This window comes from Amblyomma mixtum, chromosome 3 (assembly GCF_055824585.1).
Source record: "Amblyomma mixtum isolate Tamu chromosome 3, ASM5582458v1, whole genome shotgun sequence".
Classification (NCBI taxonomy): Eukaryota; Metazoa; Arthropoda; class Arachnida; order Ixodida; family Ixodidae; genus Amblyomma; species Amblyomma mixtum.
Window position 1 is genome coordinate 382150447 of NC_143014.1, and position 8103 is coordinate 382158549.

The following is an 8103-nucleotide window of genomic DNA, read 5'->3' on the forward strand; positions in this document are numbered from 1 at the left end:
ACTCGACTCCGACATCACGGAGATGGAAGTCAGAGCGGCCCTCCTGACTCTCCGCGCCAACTCTGCACCTGGTGCAGAACAAATCACAAACTCCATGCTCCGTAATCTGGATGACCAATCGATCACCCACATTACGAAATACTTCAACCATTGATGGAAGGAGGGTAAGCTTCCGCAGTCCTGGCGCCACGCGAAGTTAATATTCATACCAAAACCCAACAAACCACTTACACTACAGAACCTTCGCCCGATTTCGCTCACCTCATGCCTAGGGAAGCTCCACGAGCATGTTGTGTTAGCGAGACTCACAAGTCACATGGCGGATAACAATCTTTACCCGCATAGCATCGTGGGATTTCGCCACCATCTATCCGCCCAGAACGCCATGCTGCAACCCACACACGACATTTTCGACCCGCTTCTTCCAGGTCACACCAAGGCAGTCTTAGCTTTGGATCTCTCCAACTCTTTTGATCGCATTGAACATCAGGCGATTTTGACTGCTCTATCCCCATTGAATGTGGGTGTGCGCACGTACGCCTACATTCAAGCATTCCTCACTGACCGCACGGCTGAGATACACTTCAGCCCTCTGTCTTTCCCCTCCTACACGCTTCAGAGTATCGGCACCCCTCAAGGGTCCGTCCTTTCCTCCTTTTTGTTTAACATTACCCTCATCCCCCTCGCCCGAAAATTGGCCACTATTCCCCACCTGAAGCACACTCTTTATGCCGACAATATCACCCCGTGGACCTCCCACGGCAGTGACGGTGGCATAGAGAACACCTTACAGAAAGCAGCCACCCTCACCCAAAATTATGCACGAACCATCGGACTGTCTTGCTCCCCAGAGAAGTCCGAACTGCTCCTCATCCGGCCTAAGAACCGTCGCTCTCCCCGCTCCCCCATTGCCATTGAACTGAATGGTGATCCGGTACCTGAGGTTGACACCCTCCGTGTATTGGGCCTGCACAGCCAGAGCGATGGCAAAAACACCACCACCCTCAAGAAACTTAAACAGGTTATAGGCGCGATATCGCACCTCATCCGCAGGGTATAGGGACATCATAGAGGCTTGAAAGAGCGCGACCTATGTCGGCTCATTCATGCCTTTGTCCTCAGCCTTCAACTATCCAATGATCACATAAACGCTTTGGATGCCTTGATTCGCAAGAGATTCGAGGCAGCCCTTCATCTTCCCCTCAACACACCCACAGACAGATTACTAGGCCTGGGCCTCCACAACACGATCGGGGAACTGATGGAAGTCCACCGACAGGCCCAATACATCAGGTTCACACAAACTTCCACATGCCGGTATATCCTGGATTCCCTCGGAATCAGAATACCGGCCAACGACCCAACCCTCCTCACTATCCCACGGCCCCTTCACCGGGAGCTCCTCATCAGGCCTCTCCTGAGGAATATGCACCCGTCCCACCATGAGCAGCGCCGGAGAGCCCGTGCGAAGGCAATCCATCGAACGTACGGCTCCGAGCCCGACGCCGTATGGGTGGACGCTGCCTGCACGGGTGATGAAGCGACAGCAGCTGTGATGGACTCCTCTTCATCCACTCTCCTCACACTACCTCTCCCTCCAGACACATCCCCAGAGGCTGCAGAGGAAGCCGCCATCGCACTCGCTATCACTCGCACGGAAGCCCGGTATATTTTTAGTGACTTTAGTGACTTTAGTGACAAGCTGGACTCACCCGATGCACCCCCTCCCCGCCAAGTGGAGTTGATATGGGTGCCTGCGCACTCCGGGAATCCCGGAAACGAGGCTACCAACCTTTCAGCCCGAGGTTCTTTAAACCGGGCTCAGGTGGCCTCGGATCGGGGATTCGCGAAGGAGTGCATGCACTCATTCAGCGAGCTGACGCAGACATACAGAGCCTCACGCCAGCTCTACCCCCCGCCCCACCCCTCCCTAGATAACAAACACGCAACACTCTGGCGCAGACTACAGATACACACACTCCCCTTACCCCTTACCTTAGCCCCCTATCATCCCTCCTTCCCCACTCCAGCACGCGCCATATGCCCAGAACCCTTCGCTTCTTCCCTCCACCCCCTTTCCCTCTGCCCGGCGGACCCTCCCCCTCGGGACCTAGAGAACTTCAAGACCTGGGAGGACTGGGAGACCCTGCTGCGCTCGGAGGACCCGGCCGTGCAGACCATCGCCACCAACCGGGCTGCCAGTGTTATGGACCTTAGGAACATAAACACTTGAGTGCAGTGGTATAGTGCCTAGAATATTTTAGGCACTATAGAAGTGGGGTTGTGCGGGGACCCTGGGGCATGCCCCGAATTCCTGTTGTAATAAAGTTTCTCTCTCTCTCTGGTGAAATAGAAACTTGTAATTTGGTGACTTTGCCTTCTATATGCACCTCTAAATACGTGGTTTTGAGGAAAGGAAGTGACGCTGTATCTATCTCACATATCTCGGTGGAAGCCCCAACCGCACCGTGAAGGAAGGGAGGAAGGTGGGAGTGAAAGGCGTAAGAGAGTAGGAGGGGCCGTTGTGGAGGGCTCCGGATTAATTTCGACCACCCTGGGATCTTTAACTAGCATTTACACCGCACAGCACACGGGCGCTTTTTGTGTTTTGCCTTCATCGAAGCGCAGGCCGCCGCGACTGGGTTCGATCCCGGTTACCCCTGCTGTACTGTTACTGACTGGACTGATCGTCTGGCGAAGGCCATCCAGGCGAACAGCAAAAGCATTAAAAATACCCCTAAGGGACCGCAGATTGATCCGCATCTTGCTCATCTATGGGAGGCCCGACAGGGACTTCTCAAGCGCTGGCGTCACCAGTGACACAATCGTAAATTGAGACTCCGCATAGCCGCTCTCACTCGCGAGGCAGAAGAATATGCGAACACGCTAGCCCGCGCAAACTGGGCAAATTTTGTAACGACCTCAAGGGTACATTAAGCACTAAACGCACGTGGTCCCACCTACGTGCTCTCTTGGATCCAAGAACCACTAACTCTCAGACACAAGTAAACACACAACGTCTAATACAACTAGAGCTCCAAAAGGGCACCGACGTAATTGGCCAACTACGGGACACTTATATACCCACATCTCTTCAGTCGGCAGATCCACCCAATCTACCTCCACCTAACCCAGAACTTGATGCCGATATCACCTTAAACGAAGTCCGCCGAGCACTCTTCAGTATTCGCCGCTCTACGGCGCCGGAGCCGGATGGCATAACCTACAAGGCACTACTGAATCTGGACGAAGTCTTCCTCCAGGAACTCACGGAGCTCTTTAATAACCACTGGCAAGCTGGGACGCTCCCATCAGCCTGGACTCATGCCAGCATGCGATTTATACCCAAACCGGGCAAACCTCTCACTCTTTAAAATTTGCGCCCCATCTCCTTGACGAGCTGTGTCGGCAAGCTCTTCGAGCATGTCATTCTCAATCGCCTGCAACCGTTTCTAGAAACAACAGGATTTCTATCCAACGTTCAATTCGGCTTCCGCCCAAACATCTCGGCGCAAGACGTACTTCTTGCCCTTAAAGAGTCCCTCTTTTGCACCAGGCGCCCTACAGCCAGTACGCGAGCCATTCTGGCCCTGGATATTCATAAGGCTTTCGACAAAATAAGCCATGACCATATCCTCACGACATTAGCCACCACGGGATGCGGCACCGCATATGGCAATATATTCGGGCCTTCCTTCAGGGACGCACGGCAGAACTCCACCTTGGGGATATTGCCTCCCAGCCTTTCCCCCTGCCTAACCGGGGTACCCCACAAGGGGCGGTTATGCCACCTTTACTTTTTAACATTGCCCTAGCGCCACTGGCAAAGGCCCTTGCTGCTATCCCAGGGCTGCACACAGCCATATACGCAGATGATATAACCCTCTGGACAACGGGAGGATGCCTTGGAACAGCCCAGAATATCCTGCAATCTGCCATAGACATCACCACCACTCATTTAGCAAACAGAGGCCTCCGTTGCTCTCCAAATAAATCGGAACTCCTGCAACTGAATCCCCTCCCCAGTGACCCCCAGATGGAACTACACTTGTACGGCAATCCAGTGCCCATTGTGCCTCAGGTGAAGATTCTCGGCCTTCTCATTAGCCACACACTCGATGCAACCACCACCCTTCAGCTCTTGCAAAAACAGACCAAACAGGTCGCTGCACTTATCAGGCGGGTGGTAGCACGCAATCATGGGCTGTCTGAACGGGATACCCTCAATATGACAAATGAACTAATCATTAGGCGCATTATATACCACCTCTCATACCACATACTCACTCATCGGCAAACACAACAGGCAGACATCCTAATACGCACGGCTGCCACCTGCGCCCTACGTCTTCCACGGACGGTTAGCACGAAACGTCTCCTGGCCACTGGTACCCACAATACAGTGACCGAATTAATAGAGGCTCAACGCACCAACCAATTAGTCCGCCTGAGTCGCACAGAAACAGGACAACGCCTACTGCGACAGCTACGTCTCAATCCACCCATTCCCATGCCAACAAGTCCTACACCTTACATGATCTCTCTGCGCACTCAGGATCACATATATCAGAAGCCCCTACCGCGCAATATGAGCGCTAGTCTCCATCAGGGTAGGCGGCAGGCCCGAGCGAGCTATTACACGAAAACATACAGCAACCGCTCCGATATACTTTATGTCGACGCGGCAGAAAATTCGAAACCAGGATATTTCACGGCAGTCGCAGCCTATGAAGACGGCACAGTGGGGGCCGCCGCCACTATCCGGACTAATTCGCCTGCAGAAGCGGAAGGAGCCGCCATCGCACTTGCTCTGGCCCACTCCACCTTTGACAATAACGTAACCGAAATTTGCACAGATTCCCAGGCCGCGTACCGCCACTACCTAAAGGGCGTGGCGACGCCGGCAACACATCGTATTCTTGCCACAGTCACCTCTCTCGACCGAACGGTTACTCTGTCGTGGGTCCCTCGGCATGCCTCGATCCCCGGTAATGAGCGCGTTCATGCGCTGGCCCGAGAACTCTCCTTCCGGACCCCGGATGATCAGGCACCCAACCCTGCGAAAGAGGCTACATCGGTCCTGTATACATATCATCAAATTACAACATTCTACAAACTCAGCCGCATGACACTGCCACCACCCCACAGTACCTTGTCGCCCTCATCCAGCGCCTCATGGCGACAATTACAGACAGGCTGTTTTATATCCCCCCACCGTCTCTCATGCTTTCACCCCACATTTCCTCCTGATCGTAACACCTGTGGCGTGCCCAGATCCACACTTTTCCACTACCTTTGGGAATGTCCTTCCCCAAAGGCAGTACCACATGCCCAATCCCACTCATTCTTCCTGGGAGGCTGCTTTACGGACCGCTCAGCCCGCCGGCGAGAAATGGCTGGTGGATCGGGCTTTACGTGAAGCGCAAGCCCGTGGAGTACTAAACCAGTAGGGGAGCACCCTGGAAGATTTTTTTTGTGTGTAATAAAGTTGTTTCCATCCATCCATCCTGCTGAGTAGCCGAGCACGCCAACCTCTGAGCCACCGCGGCGGTAACTACCGGTTGTGGAAAACGTGTTATGAGTGGAGCGCCGCAGGTGGCACTTGTTGAAGAGGCGATTTGCAACGCACAGCGTGAAAGTGTGTTGCAGTTTAACACGAGACGTGATCGGTTGCGGCGATAGCATCGTACCCTCGTGCAGTGGCCAGCGAAGCTGACCTGTTTGCTCAGCCACGGGTTTGAAACGCCGTTGTGGCAATATTAATCCTTTGAACTCGTGCGCGCTAACGGTGTCCGATAAATTACGTTGGTTTTACCCTTCCGGTACTGTGTGAATTGAGAATGCAATAGACGCTTCATTTGCAAACACCGCTCGCCTTTATTTTTTTAGAACTACCGGGCATAATTTCCTTAGTTATTGAGCCGCACAAAGAAGAACATTAGCACTGCATCTGAATGCCTTCTATCGACTTAAAGGCCCCGGTGTCCTCGTCGACGTTGTGAGCGAGAAATCATGGGCATGGTTCTGGCAGGTGGTTCCCAGAGAGCAACCTAGGAGGCGCATGGGCCGCCTTGGTCACGTGTCCTTGTTGTGGCATCACAACGTGCCCACCGGATAGTGATCAAACTGCCGACCGTGGCAGTTAAATAAATTATTGTCCGCTCGGGCAGGGGAACCCGGGTCCCACAAGGCCCATCGCTTAACCACTGCACCAGTGCGACTGGAGGGGTATGAGGACTCCCAAGGATCTATCAGTGTAAAATAGTGAATGGCCTGCATATACGGGAATTAACCCATTATGCTATCGCGTCGTACTCTTAATGAGCAGTTTAAGTGTCCCCTCCAATTTTAATTTTTTTTTTACGCGACCGCATTAAAAGTCCCGTTCGGCCGGAAACCCATCGTCAGGATCGTTGACACAATGGAAAATGCTGATTGGTCGAGAAGGTAGTGGCGTAGGAAAGTTATTTTGCTTATATAAAAAAGCAAATCTGGTCAGTGGGAACAGAAACCTCCACTGAGCAACCTGCGATAAGTTCGATAAATAGAGGCCTTGTACGAGTATCTCCCAGCGCACAGCAGGAAAATTACACGAGAGGGCCACATAGCTAATGAGGGTCAATAATTATAGGCACTAAATAATGTGGACGACGATGTGCAATAAAACAGTTTATGATTTCAACAAGTGTGTCGGTGTCTGCAAAACGGTGCGCCAGGGGACACCCTAGCGACCGTACGGACACTTTAACGCTATCACGTCGTACTATTAAGGTGAACTGAAGTTTGCCAGTTCTTTTCCTGTCAAGTAACAATCCTTAATCATGCCGAATATGCAATGCTAGATTAAAACTAAAGGAGCAGTTACCACCAGTAACGTGAATTGCAGCGAGGTATTCGCTAGCACGCAGATCTGAGGACTCGCGACAACGTCACTGTCCTGATACTGGGACCAGTGCCATGGTTATACGCACCCTGGGCACATGCGCGTAATATGAGGGCTGCTCGGTGGCCCTGAGGCCTTGAACGGTCCAAACTCGCTTGCATAATAAAGTTTTTCATCCATCATGGGGGCGCAAGCATTTGGACGTCCGGATTTTAGGGGTCCTGTCGCGTAGCGAGTTTGAGGTCGGCTTTCCTTTTGCGTTGACCCCTTTTCCAACGGCCGCATGTTAGCTGGCTTTGGCCTCCCCCTGATGTCAAGTGGCCCAAGCCCGAACCTGCCTCCTGACTCCATCCACGGCTGCCCAATGCTGATGTTAGCGTTTCTTTGTGACCTCAGCTGCCCGTCTACGCAGGTCTTCTTAGACTCCGGGCTCGTTTTTGCAATCTTACGAGCGCCGCAAATCTTGTGTGTGCGCAGGGCCTACAGTTCCGTGGCTTCTGAAACAACCACACAATGCCTTTGCTACTCAAGAGGTGCAATATTACTATCGCCTCACGCCATCACACGGAACGATGCATTAGGCTGTAGCGAAGAAAAATGCGTCTCGGTGTCACACACGCATGCGCCACCCAATGCGTAGCGTCCTTGCTGCTCTCCTCGTGTCCCCTCTTTCCTTGCGCAACCCTTCTCACACGCTTTCCCTCTCTCTTCTTCGCGTAAGCCCAGGAACAGTTGTTATATCGTCATGACAGCAAAGGGTGCGTTAGAAGCTTTCTCACCAAAATCAACACAGGCTTGCAGAAAAAAAAATAAAAACGCCTACCATACCTGTTCTTACCCACTGCTTGCTCTTCAGCAGGGAGGAAAAACTAACGCTCGGTTTCATTTCTGAGAAGATTGGTTACCACTGGACGATGTGGAACGTGCTGCTGAACGGCGTTCCAGAACTCGTCAACGGCATGCTGTCGCCATCAAAGGAAAGGTCTACTCGTTCCACCTGTTCTACAACTACCACGATGACAGCGATGTAATCTTAGGCCTATCCGCTTAGGCGTATACATCTTCCACCCTGCAACGTGCAAGTGGGGTGTGCCGCTGTCTGTGCTGCAACCCGAAGGCGAGCCCATTAGCTTTAGCGACCACAGCGTTGTCGCCTACGGTGACTGTGCCTACACGTGGGGGAGCTCCTCGGACATAAGGTCACGGATTGGCTGCTTATA

General features: G+C 52.8%; 1 pseudogene; it reads left to right on the forward strand.

Annotated features, from left to right (window-relative positions):
* Nucleotides 1-316: 316 nt before the first annotated feature.
* Nucleotides 317-2233, forward strand: LOC149357039 (uncharacterized; annotated as a pseudogene).
* Nucleotides 2234-8103: the final 5870 nt, after the last annotated feature.